The 17,665-nt window shown below is 43.5% G+C and overlaps 1 protein-coding gene across 1 annotated transcript in view; it reads right to left on the reverse strand.

Annotated features, from left to right (window-relative positions):
* The window catches only part of ALDH1A1 (aldehyde dehydrogenase 1 family member A1), a 653,703-nt gene extending 642,194 nt beyond the window's left edge, over window positions 1-11,509 (reverse strand). The window contains exon 1 of the mRNA XM_069625815.1: window positions 11,233-11,509. The gene's annotated coding sequence lies outside the window, so the exon portion shown is untranslated. The remainder of the gene's footprint in view (window positions 1-11,232) is intronic.
* Window positions 11,510-17,665: the final 6,156 nt, after the last annotated feature.

Here is a 17,665-nt window from a genome sequence, read left to right on the forward strand (position 1 = left end):
GATGCTCTTGCAAACTACTTTTGGGGCCTATAGCAATACACCATTACAAAGGGAGCCTGGGCATGACTTGAGCACCTCAATGTGTGCTCCAATATGCCCCTAGTGGCTATTTGCAGTGAGTTATACTTTATGTCAGCTGGGGTGGCAGGGTTCCTGAATGCCGTGAGCAGGAATAGTGAGAGCCAGTGGGCACTTTCCCCTGAAAGTGTGGAAATGGTTGTAGCATTGATTGTCATGGTCTGTTTTCTGTGTGTCATGTGACTGCTTTCATGCGCTTGATAGTTGATACTCTGATGAGCCAGGTGCTGCCAAAGGTTCCTGATGCCAGGGCCTGGTATACTGGTGAATGGCTGTAAATGAAGCTATCATGTGTGTTTCTGTGGAAATTGGCATTCACATGCATGATGACTCCCTGTGCACAGATGACCTGTGCATTGTTTGAATGCCAATGCTTCTGGTTGTGGTACATCTGCCTGGTCGTCCAGGGGGCTGTAGAGCAACATACGTGCAATCAATGACGCCCAGTACCTATGGGACATGTTCCATGGCCAGGCGATAGATGTGATAGAAGTGCTTTTGCACACTGTACAGTACACCATTGACCCCGTTTAATATTGGGACTTACCAGTGTTTATTAGAGTACAGGGAATCCGTTTTCCCATTACAAAGACATTTTTTTATATAGTGCTTCATGTTGGGTTGCCTGCTTTTAATCACTATAGAAATCACAGTAATAATAGATGTTGTTATCTCATTCAATGCTACTCATTTTCACAAACCTTGGCAGGGAAAGGCCTGCTTTTTCTCTGCCAAGATTTGTATCTGTGATTTTGGGTTTGACAAATACCCAATAAGCCAGGTCTTACATTGATATCATCCTCTTCGGCTATGGATAGGGAGGCTCCAACAGGTAGCAGGATTGCTGATCGACCAGACAATGGATTAGGTCAGTTGTTGACTCAAAGTGAAGTCCAAACTTGCTAAGCAAGGGAAATGTCACTTTAGCTCTAGTCAAGTAAACCGGTGGCTGCCACCTGCTCATATTGATGATTAGGCGTCAACTGTTTAGACCACCAGAAGATCTGATGAGGTTGCTCAGAATTCAGTTCAACGTGATGAGGACAACAATCCAAATGAACTGGCAGATCAGATGGGAGAGTGAAGGTTTGTATGGTATTATGCTCATTTGCCTAGCCAATTTCAGGGATCTATGATAATGAACTGTATGTACATCAGAGGGATGCATTTGGGGGAACAACTCTTAATTGGTTAAACATATCCTCTGCCCCTCCTGCAGAGAGCACCCCCATAACTGCAAGGATAGTTAGGAACCTCAGCGCTCTTTAACAACACGCGTTTATTCTTTAAATCAACTATGCAGGAACGCCATCATGCCATGACCGGAGTTTCACTAAAATCCCCTAAATGTGGGTCTCCCCATTAAGTCAGTTGTCTTCTTGTAAAACGTACCACCCCTTGCAATGGCTGTCCGTGGTCATGGCTACCCTCTGGCTCATTTACTGAATGCTTTGGGGTCACAGTCCTCGGTTGTTAAGTATAAAGATGCCACATAACATTCTGATGAGATCCCTGTGGCCAGCCTCTCACTGCACTATGGATCCATATAATGCCCATAAGGTTTGACAACTGGCACAATGTCTGGATGCTTTGGAAGTTAACTTGAGGAAGGGCCTTCCTCGTGAGCATAGTTAAGAGGAACATCTGAACATTGTTGTGGCATATTTGAAAACACTTCTGATTCAAGTAACCTTCCCAAAGAGCATCCTGGAACTGATTCACAGAAGCATTTTCTAATTGCAGAATTCAACTGAAAAAGGCTCGGTGAATCAGGCCCTCTGTAGTTTCCAGCACATTCTGCGTGCTCCAGAGCAGAGCAAACCAAACACGGAAATGGTGCTGGATTTGCCTTGGACAGCATGTTCTCACTTTTACAACACAGCCTTAGCAATCCCTGCCATAATATTCTCCAAAAGACTTTATGCTGAATTATATCAAATGTGCTTTGTTCAGAACTGATGCATTAGGCACATCTGGATGTTTGTTGTGTGTACTGGGCAGGTTGCTGATATAGAAGGGTTACTATCATCAGCTATACCATCAAATGTCACTGGAATCAAGGAGCACCACCGAAAACATGGAGCTATTCCCTCCGTGGCATATGCAGTAGGGACAACACAATCTGAAGGAGGGTTTGTTCTCGGCCCTTCGGTGTAGTGTTGGAAGTATGCTCCTTGATTGTACCCCTGGGGAGATGGACAGGGGGCGTCAAGTTTGATCCACCAGAGACTGTATACCTCTTGGGGGCTTGTTAGATACCATGATATAACGACATTAAGTAACATCCAAAGCTATATATTGTTGCTGCATGAACAGAAAATGAATCTGCTTTTTTAGGGAGGGTGAGGGTCCACAAATGGAATGATGCAGCGTCAAGGCATCTTCCATCGAACAGTGCATCTGCACCCCGCCAAAGCAGCTCTCAAGGTGTGCAGGGCAGGCACAATATCAGGATAGGCCATGGAAGGAGGCGTGCTTCTGCCACAGTGGTCTATCTGTCGTTCACAAAATCTGGAGCTGAGCAAACTAGCGCACACATCAGTTGAGTAGTAAGCCAAATGCGTTACTATGGACTGTCACAATGTACTGAGCTGTCTGTGAAATTGGAAATAAATGGCAAGCACAAGAACAAATATATAACATTTCAAGCTCGTCCTGGGCCAGGACCAAAAGGAAACAAAAATGGACATAGTAAGGGTGGGATTTCAAATGATCTTCTTGAAAATGTTCCTTAATTCTATTTAGGCGTATCTCAGTATGCTGTTAGATTTCATACTAACGTGTCCGACCTCATGATACTCCTATTGCAGCAGTATTTTAGTAATTTTCATTTAAAATCAAGGATTGTATTGTTAATATGCAAGGTGTAGACCGAAATAATATTAACATATTTGTAATAAGCATATGTAGCTTGAATGACAATGAATACAGTGCAAACCAATCACTACATTTTCCAATGTTATGTATAGCTAGAATTAATGCTTGCTGTGTCGCTTATGCTTTTTTTTGTTAGTAAAATTAGTGGGACATCACTTTAGAAACATGTGTATTTATTGTAAAAGGGACTTTAAAAACAGTGAGCTCGTACCCTGTGTGTTGGGTATTTCCGAGCGCATGTAACATTCCTTTCTTGATATTCCTAAACACCCACAGTTATGGAATGTTCCCTTTCGATACATATACTCTAAGCTGAAATACCAGAAGAACTAAATCTACTTTTCAAAATATGCAAGTCCTGAAGAAGTGCTAGCAAGTGTGAAACATGTGTTGGGCTGAAGTTACACACACCTATTTTCAATTGCACACAATTGCCATAAAATAATGAAATAATACAATTTCTTTATTGAGATAGAACGATAACCAAGAAGCAACATGCACCTTTTCGAATGCAGGATGCTTGGGAGGTTGTGCTGTTCCTATTTGAGCTTTATGAAGTATGTTGTAATTATGTACAGTGGTTCCAGGAAATGACATTTTATTCCTGGAATGTTCATTTGTTTAACTGTGACTGCTGCTACTACATGAACGAACTATTATGCAGCACAGTGAATGGGAAACATCAGCTAATTTGCCACTCTTGTTCTGCTACTCAGACGGTATCTGCTACGTATTATGTGTGTGCAATGCTGTTGACAGTACTATACCTCTTCTATTTTTCTATGTGTGTGTGTGTGTGTGTGTGTGTGTGAGTGTGGGGGTTCCTCTGACACTGGGTTTGTTGTGTTGCATCTGTCTGTAACTGAAGCATGCAGTGTTGCAGCTCATTCAGTGCATGTTGTGCTTTCACTTTTCCTGCCTGACCTCTGCCTGCACAGCGTGCATGTGAAGTTTGAACTGTTAATGCCTGCTGTTCCTGTTTTGCGTGTAAAGAAAGTTTGTATTGCCTATGCCAATACTACATCTGTTCAGTGTGTGGGGAGAGATGTACTGCTTCAGCCAGCGCCACATTTGCTGTTGTGTTTGTCAGTTTGCATGAGTGTGCGTGTGTGCATGTGTGTGTGTGTGTGTGTGTGTGTGTGTGTGAAGGTTGCACGGGCATTGCCAGTGTTGGACTTGTTCAGTGGGTGTGTTAAGCTTCTACTATTACTGACTCAGATGGCACTGCTTTGTGTGGTAGTAAACCTGCCACTTCTGCAGACCACACACTACTTTCTGTGTGTGGCAGAACTGTACTCACTGCTGTGCCTGTGTTGAACCTGGTAAGTGTGGCTTTCTGAGTCATTTCCGTTACTTTCCGTAACACGTCTAATATGGTGTTTCCCGTTTGTCCAGGGCTTTGCACTGGTACCCACTTTCTTAGCTCTAATCGTTGCAGTGCCAGGGCATATTTCTTCTGTGTGGCAATGCTCTTATATTTTATTTGTGGTAAGCCTCCGGGTGTAGGTAGAAGCTATCAGGATGTGCAGCTATGCAGCCACCACAGGGTTCCCCCAAAACGCAGGCTATTTCTGAAGGGCTGGTATGACTGAAGTGGTCAGACAAGTCTGGTAGACATGACACACTATCAAAGATGGCATCAAACCTGCTCAAAAGTGTATTAGAGGAATCCTGACTCACTAATTTGCATCTCGTATGAAACTTCCAATAAGTGGCATTACTGTATTAGTATATATCAGCCCTGAAAGAAATATAGGTGCAACAGTATTGAAAACAAAGAAACAGAGGGAGTAAATGTATATGAATGATTTTGATTTGATTGATTTTTTAATTGATTATTGCGCATATACTCGTAGAGCCGAGCAATGAATTGCATTTGGGCGTAAATGGTATTTAGCTAATAACCAGGAGGCCAAATGTATCTTGTACATTTTAGGCAAAAATGTAAGTCTTCAACTTTTTCCTGAATTCACAAAGAGATTCAATTCTCCGGAGTTCAGAGGGCATTGAATTCCACATTCATGGACCCGCAACGGAAAATCGTCTATCACCCTAGGACACAGATCCGGATGGTGGAATCATCAATAGATGTTGTCCTGTGGATCGTAGACAGCGATTGGGCCGGTAGACCGACATTTTAGAGAAAAGGTATTTAGGTGCAGTCCCCTGAAGGCACTTAAAGACCAGACAAAGGGCCTCATCATGAGTTTGGCAGTAACCCTTAAATCGGGCGGTAGCGCTGTTACCGCCGGATTTAATGGTCTGCCAAATCATGACCTAGGCGGATTTCTCCCCAGCTCTGAGCTGGGGGGAAATCCACCGAAAATTCACGCTCATAACACCGGCGGGAAATCCGCCGGCGATATGAGCGCGAAATTTCCCCATTGAGCCCAATGGGGAATGGGGCATTCCCGAATGGGCTCAATGGGGAATGGGGATTTCCAAATCCGCCAAACCCGTGATCCGTAGCTAATAGCGCCGGTGGGTTTGGCGGTAGGGCAGATAGCACCAGTGCTATTAGCGCCGGCATTACCACCCAACTCGTGATGAGGCCCAAAGGGTCTTAAACAGGACCTTCTGCTGTACTGGCAGCCAATGAAGGTCTCTCCAGAACTGCGAAATAGGCAAATGTCTGGGCAGCGAGAAAATCAGCCTAAAGGCTGCATTCTGAGCTACCTGCAGATGCTGGATTTGGCCCTTTGGGATCCCCATCAGTAGGCATTACAATTATGATCAAACCTGGAATTCACTAATGCACCAACTACTGATGGGCAATCTTTGTCTGAAATAAGTGGCAGCAGGGGTTTTAGTAGTTTAAACTGGCAATATACTGAATTGACAATTTCATGTATCTGTAGATTACAGCTCAGATGTGTCTGCCAAGTTCATCCAAGGTTCTTTACTTTAGCTACAAATGATGTTGGAACCTGAAAAAGTGCTGGACGTGATAATTATTGCGATATTTTAGCCTGTTTAGTCTTAGCTTCAGATAGTATGATCTCCGTTTTATTTGGATGTAATTGGAGCTTGTTAGCCACCATCCAACTCTTTATCCTCTGAGCACATGCAAGTGTTCTCTCCATTGCTACCGCCTGTTCTTTTAGCCGCAGGTAGATCTGGGTATCATCAGCGTAAGAATGGTATTGCAGCCCAAATTCCAAAACAATTCTCAACAAGTGACGATTATAAATGTTAAATAGTAAACGAGACAAAGAAGACCCCTGGGGCACACCGCACTTACCAAGTAGAAAATCAGACATACATGTACCCAATGTAACCTGTTGGGTTCGGTTGGATAAGAAAGAAATGAGCGACTGCAAGGATTCATCAGACACCTGAGCTGTTGTGGAAAGTCTTGAGGCAAGAATTTCGAAATGGACCGAATCGAAGGCCGCCGATAAGGCCAGCATGACTAGCATGCTAATGTCACACTCATCGTCAGCCCTCAAAATGTCATCCCAAACGGACACAAGTGCCGTTAACAGCCTTGCTGCAGAATGGGGATTCAGGAACGAGTTCAGACGCCCTGTTGTGAAGTAATGAAAGCTTCTAAAGCTTCCCACGAGTGAGCGCTACAGTGGTGCAGGAGGGTAAAATAGTTGCAACTCCATGGCCATGCACCTTTACCCTCTCTACTGCGACTAACAACACATGCCAGTCTCCCCTTAACTCGCCCTCTTATTAGGCCATACGCAGCATATCGCACAAGGTCAATATACAAGCGTTAACATTGTCGCTAAGCCTGATCTATTAGCTTGTTCAGTGCTTGCTTGTGTCTTTGCGTCAGACATGCAGCTCTGCTAGTTGGGCCCCTCCTCCTGAGCCATTCCCGGTGTGTGCGAGTTTCTCCTAAAGAATGTTCAACATTGGTGTTGCATGTTTAGACACATGCCTTAGAGTAAAAAATACCCTTTTGCAAAATGTCTCCCACTATAACCCAAACTTTTCTTTGAGTACACCAGACCTACTGGAATGTCTTCCAGAATGCCAGAGCAAACACCCAGAATGGTCTGGGAGTCTTCTGGGCACTAGACCGCTTACGAGATTGCTATGCATTGCTTTCATTGGAAGCCACTAGCAGCTGTTTCCCATTGCAAACAGGGACGTCATTTCACCAAAAGGCCAGGGATAGCGGAAGTGAAATAACATGACCCTTGACCTCTGATGACATCACAGGAAGTGATGTCCTTTGACCCACTCTGAAGTGACATCACGGGAAGCGATGGAACACGACCGTTTACCCCTTGACAAAACAGGAAGTGGCATCACATAGCATAATTTCCAAGTACACTATGAAAAATATGGTTACAATATTAATGTAACATGCTATACATGTCATACAAGAATGGAACACTATACGTATCGGCAGAAAAAATCATGCTATACCTGCAACTTGCGAAAAGCAAAATACATAGTCCGAAATGGATGCTTATTCAACTCTAAATGCTTTTTGGAGGATTTTGTCTGCATTGTGAATTTGAGTTGTTTAAAGAACAGACTAAATCAGTGACTCACCCCCTGAAGTGTGCCTGAAATAAATCTTTATTGAGTCTAGGAATTATTGTATGGAATTCCAGATAAACAAATAGCTCAAATGACCACAGCCCAGAAGGTTCAATTTGTAAAAAAAAAAAAAAAAAAAAATGGAAAAGGTTTTCTTTTTTTTTTGTGGTGGCAAGGGAGACCACACGGGTAGCAAGGGAGACCTCAGGGGTCGCAATTGCAACCCCTAAATGACGTCCCTGTTTGCAAATGCTGTACCCTTCTGCTGCTGCATCATGGCAGGGGATTTTTGTGTGTCCTCTTATGCCCCCACTCTGCAGCCTGTTCAACGAAAGGGCATAATGGACTGCTAATGAGGTGGGTAAGGGGCACAGTAGAGCCCCCCACAACATATCATTATAGCTGGGTAGATTTCCAGGACAGGGTCTAATCCACCTCGGAGTTCCCGGTGATGTGCTGTTTATCAGCTGTCACTTGGAGCCCCTGGATGGAATATATCCTGGCAGTTGTGTGATATCTTTATGCTCAGCCATTCGTGGGCACTTTAATACCGAGATTATCAAGGTGATATGTGCATGCATTGTTACCCTTCCTTTGGGTGGCATACACCATGCGGTTATGGATGAAATGTGCAGATCTCAGGAAAAAAGATTCACTACGAATCCCACTGTGCTCATTCATATCAATTGCATTTTAAATAAACAATGTCATGTTACTTCCTTTCATTTGGAATATGCACAAAGTTTTGACTAGATTGAAATCCTTTTTTGAACGTTGTGTGCGCTATGTCTTTGAAGTACCTAATACATGAGCACTGTTGCCCTTTTCCATGAAAACCAGAAGACATGTTCCCCCTCAAATCCTGTGCTTTGGGCGCAGGCGCAGCCACACCGTTAACAACTGACAACCAATCAACAGAAGCCATGTTATCACAAAGTCTATTAAGAAGTGTGTCAGCGCACCCTAACAAGAGGGATATTTGAATGTGATGATATGGCACACTACTAAAACAAAATCACGTATAGCATCCTTCAGAAACAAATGGAAACATGTACTGTTGGTTGTGTTTTGGTAGTGTACAGCTGTAAAAGTGGTTTTAAGTATCGTTTGTCCAGCAATGTCATGTAGCACAAAATAAGCACAGCCCGACACACTACATGGCCTGTACATTCAATACTAGGTGGGGCAAAAAGCAAGATCTGATGTTGTGAAGGTGATCATCCCCTAAGGAGCTCTGCCTGAAAAATCAGCTTTTTAACACAACTATGCCACAAAGTGGCTCAGCAGATGGGATGGGCTTCCATACACCAGTGATGAATGTTTCTGGTGGATTCAGCAATCATGCCTTAAGTACTGCGGGGCACTAGGGCCTCGTCACAAGTTGGGCGGTATCGATACCAGCCAACGCAATTAGCATTACCGCTGCTCAGTCCGGCGCATTTTGGACCGGATCACGAGTAGTGGTAAGGCGGTAATTCCCATTTCTCATTGGGTCCATTTGACCCAATGGGGATGGGTGGCGGAAGTACCGCTGGCGCAAATACTGCCGGCGGTAATAGTGCCGAAAATGCACATACCACCGGCGCATTCACCTCCAGCTCAGAGGTGAATGCATCGAGGGAAGGCCATACTCAGGATTGGGCAGAGCGGTAAATGTGGGGGTAATAGTGTCACCGCCACATTTTCCCGCTCCGCCCATCTCCTGATAAGGCCTATGTAGCAGAGGGGGAGATGAAGGCGTGAAATGCCTTAATTGCCCTCTCTGCCCCACTTTCATTTGCTTTCAAGGTGGCAAGTGTTCACGAACAAGTGTGAACATCTCTGCTTTACTTTCCACCTCTGGCTTGAAAGTAAATTAGTTGTACACATCAGCATAAGATTCCATGCAGGTGTAAAATGCATGGATTCCTATGGAATCCGTCCCCAGTTTAGCACCTGATAAACGCAGACGGGTTCAATAGGGATCCATTTACAAATGGTGTCAGCAAAGTGTAACTTGCAGGGGCAGTTACATGTTTAACAAAACAGAGAGCCAAAGTGAAGAGAAAATGCGACGTTGCCTACTTTTACTCTTCATGTCTACAGTCTGCTTTGTAAATGTGTTCAATTGCATACAAGGGACACGACATCACCTACGTGCTAATGGCGGAGTTGCACCACACGCAGTTAACATTTCTTGTGCAATGACCCGGATGATGTTATAGGCCTGAAGCGTAGACCCTGCCTTTATTAAGCACATGATAGGCAGTCATTTTACTTCTAGCCGAGCGGTAAATCAGAGGGTGAAAATAAGGTGGACAGTCGATTACGCCTTGCAGCGCCGATCCAGAAGAGTTTACACAGGTTTTGCAGGTGGTTTTGTCTCGTACTTCCTACCCTACCTCGAAAATGCCTCTGTTTGATGCCAGCAGAAGTTGTTGATGCTGCCGTAAAACTTGCACAGTCCCTTGAAATCCACCTGCAATTCGCACCTGTTTAGCGTAATTTGTAGACAGCATCGACATTGTCTCACATAACGGCGAGTAAAAAGAAAGAGTAAAGGCGATTCTTTCTGTTTATACTCTTCCATTTCCCACGCAATTTCGGTCAAGGTGAAACCCATTTAGTAAAAGATCAGTGTGAAATATAGTGATTAAAAAATACTGTTTCAATATAGTGTACTAGCATTGCGTTATCTTTGATACAATATAAATGACTGTCAGTTATTTAATTTTAATTTGTTTCACTGTTGTTTTGTAGGGTGCCAGCTGCGAACAGACACTTTGTATCACCCCCAAGATTTGGATGGGCCAGTTAAGTGCCACAGAGTAGGAAAAGGAAGTTATTGACAATGAATGCGCTCAACGATAGTTTTTAATTTACATAATCAATAGTATTATTATCATTATTATTATTATTATTATTATGGTTATTATAGCTTATTAAAATAATAATAATAATAATAATAATAATAATAATAATAATAATAATAATAAGTAATCGATTAAAATACACCTATATTCACATTTAAGTCAATGTACTTAGGAGTGTGATAACCTTTGTGTAATACAAAAAAAATTGTTATTATTGAGAACATAACAGACCAGCTCCACTAATCAAAGCTGTAATAATCAAGGAGAAGTTTCCCTAACACTTTTTAAAGGTTTTTAAAAATACTTGGGAGACCTTAGCTTGGTCTGTTTGTGCATTCTTCGCGAGTGTACACTATCGGGAAATAGTGGCCTTCGGTTAAGCCTGAATTCATCTCGTACAGCAGATGGATCGCAATTGTTCAAGTTCCCCTGCATGCAGGTTACCTTGGATCGCTAGAGTTGTGCAGCAGGGTGTGTTCTGTCCGTTGCCTGACATTGCAGAATTCAGCAGGTGCATGTAATGCCGGTGCATTGCAGGTGCATGCAATGCAGGTGTGTGCCAATAATGTGCTTTGCGCTTATGCACCGACTCACTGATTTCACAGTGCTTCTAATTTATATTAGTAGTAGCATTTGTATAAGCACATGTGCAGATGACTATCTGTGTGTGCAGCAAAACCGCACAAGATACAATTGCCTGGCGTATCCACCATGGAATTTACAACATTGATTAAAATATGCAATTTAACGTAAAATGTGACTGTTAAAGAATGTACGTCTTTTGCGATAAACTGGACACAATACCGCTTGTTGACATTTTGGGTAAGCAACATGCACATAGGCTGGGCAACTTCCATGTTGTGGTAACCTTTGTTTTGCGCAGCTGGGCACCCTCCACAGAGAGCACGGGCCACCCCCTTACCTTTGCTCCCAGGCTGGACTTCAGGCGTCTCGGCCACTCCGTGTGCACCGCAGGCACTGATCTGAGGCCTAGGATCGGTTCGACACCAGGGCCATCTGTCATGTCCTCCGGGTGTCTATATATACACAGAGCAGCAATGGCCTCCGGGCAGCAGGCGCATTCTCAGCCCACTCCCACAGCCACACCAGGCGATCTTACTCAGAGCAAGAGGCCCTTGAGTTAAACGCTCAATCTGCGCAGGTTTGGGCCTTCTCCCCATGAGTCACTCGGGAAGAATGGAGTGCATTGTGTCCGGGACATGGAAACTGCCCACCGCTCGGGCTCGGACCTCTCAGTCTCCTGCCCATGTAATGCAGATTGTCATTTTGACATGTGGCCCACTCCTCTTCGTCCATCACCTCCACGGCAGACCAATTAGCGTGTTCCAGTACACGATGAAAGAAAGGGCGGAACAAGGAGGCTTGGCTGCTGAAGGAAGCCCCACTGCTTTGCTGTCTTCTCCCAGACAATCAAACCGCATAGTTTATGTCTGCGCTTTTCTCTTCTGGAATATTCGGATTGGCCAAATGGAACCTGTGTTTTTGTATCATTTAATTGCGAATTTAAAATGGAAACGGATAGTCATCTCCTCAGAAGTGTTATGGCGCACTGCAATTATTACAATGCTGATATATATATATAGCAGTAACAGTTGATTTTGTGATGACGCTATATTATTGCTGTTTTGCCACTAAAAATCAGAAAACTCATAGGGCAAATTCCGTTGCAAATCAGGTGCACTGCTGTTCATTGTGTGGCTTTATTAAGTTTATTTATTTATTTATTTATTTGCATTTGTTAAGCGCACTTGCAGCCCATGAGGCATCGAGGCGCTGTTACAGAGGAAACACAGATTTAAGATTACATTCGGAGGCTCTTAGTTACAAGTTAGCAGGCATTAAGGCAGAAACAGGTTAAAGTCACACAAAGAGTCTGGTTTTGATAGCCTTACGAAAGGCAAGGTGGGACTCGATGAGTCTGAGGTGAGGTGGCAGGGCGTTCCAGTGCGTGGCTGCAAGGGTGGGGAAACTGGAGCCACCAGCACGCACTTTCCGAGAGGTAGGCCTGACAATGGTGTTGGCGTAGAAAGATCTAAGCGGTCTTATGGCGGAGTGCCTGGTGATTCTGTTCGTCAGGTAGGGGGGGGCAAGCTCGTGAATGCATTTGTGGGTGATGGCAAGAGTTTTAATGTTAAATGTTCTTTCCCTTTTTTGCCCGGTCATTGGCTGAATATTCAAATACCTCGAGGGCAATTGAAACATATTTGTATGCAAGTGCTGGGCAGTGTTCTTCCAAAATAAGTAGCCTCATAACAAAGTTGGATGCAAACATTTTACTTTTTGGAATATAGTGAAAAATACCACCGTCCGTTTTTCAAACAGGTTCACCTGTTATGCCTTGGTATTGTTACCCCAAACTGAAAACAAGTGCGTCATTTATGAAAACAATAATAGCGCTTAGGATGTATTGCTTACACAAAAACCTTTAGAAAAATTAAAAAGGGACAGAATGCCGCAATATCAGAATGTGACAAGCAGAAGCAAGCCCTTAAAAGTACACGTATACAAGCTTCAATATCTCAGCAGGCCGGTGTGAAATAGAGTATTATTATTGTTACTGCTATTATTATCATTAACATCATCATCATCATTATTAGTAAAATGGATTTCTAAAATCTGGCCTGTGGACAGAGTTTAGGAGGCCACCCTAGTCATAGTGAACAAGAGAACTCTGGGAGTTTAGCCAAACCAGCCAAGGTAAGCGTGGAGAATGGTCAAGGCTAAATCTCAGGAGAAGTGAGTGGGGTCAGGGGGTCCGCAATGAGTCCACACAGTGAAATACACAATGATTCTACTTAGACATGTAAGTACAAAAAAACTCTTATTTGTGGGAGGCCCAACAATACACTGTACAAGTGTATTAAGCAGGCAATATTATCACATAGCACTCTAAATATAAAACATATATACAGCCACAGTTTGTTAAAACAATTCATACCATTCAGCCCCGGGCCTGAAAAGAAAGGTAAGCAGTTAAGCAATTGTATAACCAGTCCATAGGAGTAGAACCCCTAACTTTATGAGTCGAACCCTAAGTTGAATGGGGCATTGTGCCTAGAAGATGGGACATATTTAAGAAATGTTCATGTGGATGTGAAGATTATTCCAAAAGTCTTTCAGAGGGATTTGCAGTTGAGTAAAACACTTTTCCTAGCTTCAAGAGCAGCTTTTTCAACAAACATGTTAAAAGCAGTGGAATGGAATATAAATCAAAAGTTCTTGTAAACTTAATAATGGAGGAGATGGGGGCACGGATAAGTAATGCGACTGCTCACCACCCTTACTCCGATTGCCCCAAAGAACTTGGCAGGTCAAATGGGGGTCGCTGGAGGTAGGTGTTCCCACCGTTGGATCCAGTAGAAGATGCCCAGGAGATGTGGGTGCGAGGAAGCTTCAGGTTGGGTCCAGGTGCTGAGTGCAACCTTTCCCAGCAAAGAAATGCAGCAGACACCGATGCAGGACTCTTCAGGACACGATACCAGATGGGGTTTCACTGGTCACTGCACACGGACGACAGCAGCTGTCTCACCAGTCGCGAACAATGGAAGCCTTCCGGAGCAGAACCCGTCAACACTGAGACGCTGAAACCTGACTGGAAGGTAACTTGTAGGACAAGCTAGAAACCTCTGAATTTCTTGGTAAAACCGTGAAATGGTGATGCTTCTGGCATGGCAGCACAAAACAGAGCTGATCAGTACACAGAGGCTGCAGGATTGTGAGAAGATGTTGAGTCTGAATCGTCCTTCGGTCCAAAGGGTCAAAGCAGCAACGAGGGTCTCCTGAGATCAGATAGTCCAGCAGGGCTTTACCAGGACAGCAGCAAAAATTGTTGCCAGGCCTCTGCAGGATTTGTCCTCGGATAGTCCGTTGTCTGCACAGCTACACCAGATACCTGGCTCCTCTTCTAATCAGCAGAAATGGCTGCAGTACTCCAATTTGTATCCTAAATTCAGGTGAGTGATCAAACTCAACCCTCCAATAGAAAGAATCTGCACGACGCATGCACAACATCAGTGGTTCATTCAATGATCACTGTGGGGCTGACTCATGCATGCTCAATAGACATACAGGCACCAGTCTGTGGATTGGGACTAGTCAGTCCCAGGCCACTTCCTGAGCCCACATACACCTGCCATGCACTAGCCTGCAAAAATGACTGCTTTACCAGACAAATGGATGACCATAAAAGATCATTCCTGACCTGAGAAGGCAAGAAGAAGGCCAAAGAACAAACTGGCCAAAGAACAAGTGAAAAATCTTGTGGCACAAACATCTTAGGCCATTAGCCACTGTTAGTAGCCAAATGTGGTAAACACGGCTAAGTAAAAATATAGCAAACATTGTAAAAATGTAACTGCTGTAACCAGATTCTCTTTAGGCATTTTAAAAGTAACCAATAATCCTAGGGTGATTCAAAAGTATCCTCAGTGCACTGCACTGGAAGATTCTGTGTGCAGTATGAACAAGTTACCCAAACAGTAACAAGTAAAAAGACAAAAAGGGAATTTGAGTTTTCCTGTACTGACATTCTGAAAGACTAGTCAGTTTCCCAATAACAAATGAGCAAAAGGCAAGCGAAGTGAAGCTGCAGGATTTGCTTATCTACAGAAAAGTCAGTACAAGGTGTTAAACAAAAGAAAAACATTTGGGGTTTCATAGAATATGTAGGGAAAGTTGCCTCATCGTTCTGGAAACAGAAGCACCGGGCTCTGCATTTCACATATGGCTAATAAGTTTACCGGATATGAAGGTACTAACTACAAAAGGTTCCAACGCTGCTTGTCGGCATTCCAAAGCATCCATGCGCTAGTGCAGAAGCACTGACAGCGCACTTGTGAGAGATCTGTACGAGCTCACAGAAGTTTGATATTTCTACACTGTTGCATTACTTTAGTACACAGACCAAACGTTCTTGACACAGTGTTTTGGTTGGGATGGCACAGTTTTCAAAACAGTAACAGAGATACGTTTCTGCACAAAGTGAAGGAGTGATTTCTATTGTAATAGATATGTGTTTCCAGTGAAGGTTCTCGATATCATCCATGAAAGCAAGCACAAACGTTCTTAAAAATGTATCAAACAGGTCAGCTCAGCTCAGAAATGTTTCAAATGCCCCACGACCATGGCAAACATGGGATTGTAAAGAAAACAGTTTTGGCTTGCCTATAGCTAGCTCGTTTGGTCGTGCCAGATGCCTACCTGCAGCTTGGCAGACGGATCTGAAAGGCAGCAGCATGGCTGCAGAAAAACAGCCACTGGAGAGAAGTGCTGCAACCTTGCTCACCGCCGTCCTCACTGGCTTCCCTTGCCCTGCTGCCCATTGCCAGAGATTGCAATCAACTGGCCAGATATAGGTTCTGTTGTCAAGCCATGCCTCCCTTTAGTCAAGTTTGCATCAAACCTTCTAGAATGTGCATAAACCCCCTAGGTTCTTTCTTTATTGACTGACAATTATTATTAAACATACGCCTCACTGTATAGTGGGGCAAGTAATACACTCCGAACGTTAACTTGTTTCCCAAAGAAGACTTAATGACCCCTTTTTGTTATTTTGAAATATTAATCTAGAATATATGTCATCATCCACACATGATATTAACTACGTTTGATCTGTTTCAGCCACTTCATTTCATTGCTACAGATTACCATCAATTGTCCATCTGCTGCTCGCATTGGCATGAAATGTGAAGGACGCGCTTGCACGATTGCTATCTGTTGCCAAGGGATGCAATCAATTGCCAAGGTTCCTGCACCATAGTCTAGAATTACCTTAAAATGCACAGGAAGATGCCCACCTGCCAAGGATTGACCAGGCGCTACTTCCATTGCCTATGGCTGTAATGAAAAGCCCAGGTACCTGCCTGATACCAAGAGATTACCATCAAACGCACAGAAAGCTACCCCACTCCACAAATTGCCAACATTTGTCCAGGATAATGTTCCATTGTCAAGGATTGCCATGACCTGCGTGATAGCATGTCCCAATGTCAAATATTGCCACTAAATGCATGGATATTACCATGGTGTTGCCATAAAACAACAAGGAGCTTGTCCACATTCCATGGAGTAACACAAAACATTAGGTCAGCCCACCAATTTAATTAAAGTATGGACTCAGTGGGGATCTACAATGAAAACAAGCAAAAAAGTCCATGCAATGTTTGGAACACATGTAAGAGAAATTATAAAAACCAAAGTCAGTGACGGAGAGAAGAGACAAGAAGGAAAGTTGCACTGTGTTTATATGATTAACACACAATTTTCAAAGAAACACTTCTTTTACAAAACAGTATACAATACTACAAATACAAGCAAAAGGAAATATATATCGAAAGAGACTTAGGGGGACAAGGGAAACCCTCCCCCATTCACAACACACCTCACCAAGGAAATCAAATTGACAAGCATCTATCCACTATCAGACAACACTCAAACAACAATACCACATATAATCAGAGGTTAAGATATATAGTAACACATTAGAACTGAACAAGTGGCAAAGTATACCACTCCACACCAACCTTTAAAATACTGTGCGCCACTACTCTGTAGCACGTGGTAATTTTTACACCTACATGTGACTACTATATAATGGAAAACATAAATGTGTTTCAAAAGCAAATCGTTGGCATAATATGCCATGTTGAAATTGTCAACTTGAGTTTCGGCCTATGGTCAAATATTTCATCAAGCAGACCCGGCCTTCTTCAGGCCACAAAACATAAATGTGGTATGGTGTGCATGTATTTCGTCCCCCAGCATAGTTTCTGTGCGGGGAGACACCGATGCTGCTAATAAATAACAGAAAGACTGAGGTGCCAATGATCCCCATTGGGACTGAAATAAATCTAATGTCAAGTAAATACTGCATGAGAGGTAAACCATGGCCAGGGAGACACCACCAGACAGCTCTCCAAAGCCCATGTTTATTTACCAAGCTTGAAATGCCAGGGCCACAGCCCTTCTGGTAGAGAAGAAGAAAGTGATAAGAGCCAGACCTGCCCAAGGTGTATACATAGCCGGGTCTCCAAACTGCACCTGAAACTGCCAAAACATGAATCATGGTGCACCAAAGAAACACACAGCGTGTGGTTGAACCACTCATCACAATCTGCATGCAGCGACTGTTGAAAGGACAAACCATGCGTGACATGAAAGCCCAGCAGGCAGAACATCACACTATGTGGAAAGAGGGTATGCTATCTATTTTAGGTGTATCTGGTGTATTTCCCTCACATGTGTTCCAAACATGGTGTGTTTTTTTTGTGCTTGTTTTCATTTCACATTGTAAGGAGTGCTAACCATTTTCCCGATACTTGCCCCATCACGAGGGT

This window comes from Ambystoma mexicanum, chromosome 6p (assembly GCF_040938575.1).
Source record: "Ambystoma mexicanum isolate Mex_15411 chromosome 6p, UKY_AmexF1_1, whole genome shotgun sequence".
NCBI lineage: Eukaryota > Metazoa > Chordata > Amphibia > Caudata > Ambystomatidae > Ambystoma > Ambystoma mexicanum.